We start from the raw sequence: 1,072 nt of genomic DNA, 5'->3' as shown, positions 1-1,072 counted from the left end.
GTAAAACTGTGATTTTTGGCGTTTACTCCTCCCTGTCCTTCAACGTGCCACGTTTAATTAATCGGGTGGTCATTGCAGCCCCCCCCAGAGAAAAGAACATGATGTGGGGTCTCAGCCCTGTGCCAGCCGTGGCTCACTGTGGGCAGGGAGCACCCACCACCCCGAGTTTGGCAGCCCAGGGGCTGCTCTGGAGTACTCACCTCGCAGGGCAGCTCTCAACGGGTGGCTGATTTCTCAGATTTGAGTCTGTTGAGCCACAGACAGGGAAGAGAGTCAAATAACAGAGGCGTGGTTTTGACTTGTACAGCCCAGGAGCTGCTCTGGAGTACTCACCGTCGCAGGGCAGCTCTCAATGAATGGGAGATCTGCCAGTAGGGTGTGTTTAGTCATAAACAAGGGAAATACCTCCGCAATTGTCACAATTTCCGTCCCTTTTGGCTGCTCTCCAGCAGCTTCTCAGTATGCTTTACTTGGCATCAGGAAACGTTGCTTCCCATTGGCTGCCGGTGGCTCTCTGACGCTTCCCATTGGCTGTTTTTCGATCCACCCTGGCTCTGCCCTGTGGGCACGAAATAGCCTCATGCATGCACCGTGTTTCGTTGTCGGGACTGCGGCCAATCTTCTCCTTCCTCATCGTTTTATTATTTCTTCCCAGTGCTCCCAGTGTGCCCAGTCACCCTCCAGCACCCCAGGGAGGGCTTCAGGGAGAGGATGGCACACAAGCGCTGTGGGGGGGCTCACCTCACTTCTGGGTGGTTTGTTCTTCCCAAACTGGGCAAAACCGACTGTTGGACTTTTCTGCCAGATCTCTGTCCCCTCCTCCACTCGGGTGAAGGGATTTGGGGCCGTTTTCCCCTTTTTGGGGGAAATAAAACCGATGGGTTAAGCCCCAGGAGGATGCAACAGCCCTGCAGCCTGTGGAGCCCGTGCTGGCCTTTTGATGATATTTTTTGATTCTCATCTCTTAGAGATTTTGATCAACACCTTGATCTCTTATTTTCACCATTTTAGGGGGGGATGAGGAGTGATTTCTCTCTCCCAGCACCTCGTGCTGTGGCTCCTTGTCCCTTCC

The 1,072-nt window shown here is 53.6% G+C and overlaps 1 protein-coding gene across 1 annotated transcript in view; it reads right to left on the bottom strand.

Annotated features, from left to right (window-relative positions):
- Nucleotides 1–260, bottom strand: part of LOC108510205 (early activation antigen CD69-like) — a gene marked incomplete at its 3' end in the record, with an annotated part of 12,405 nt that extends 12,145 nt beyond the window's left edge. The window contains exon 1 of the mRNA XM_017839886.1: nt 201–260. The remainder of the gene's footprint in view (nt 1–200) is intronic.
- Nucleotides 261–1,072: the final 812 nt, after the last annotated feature.

This window comes from Lepidothrix coronata, unplaced genomic scaffold (genome assembly GCF_001604755.1).
Source record: "Lepidothrix coronata isolate B3197 unplaced genomic scaffold, Lepidothrix_coronata-1.0 Scaffold538, whole genome shotgun sequence".
Lineage (NCBI taxonomy): Eukaryota > Metazoa > Chordata > Aves > Passeriformes > Pipridae > Lepidothrix > Lepidothrix coronata.
Note: the sequence above shows the minus strand (reverse complement) of the source record. Positions and strands in the feature narration are given on the sequence as shown.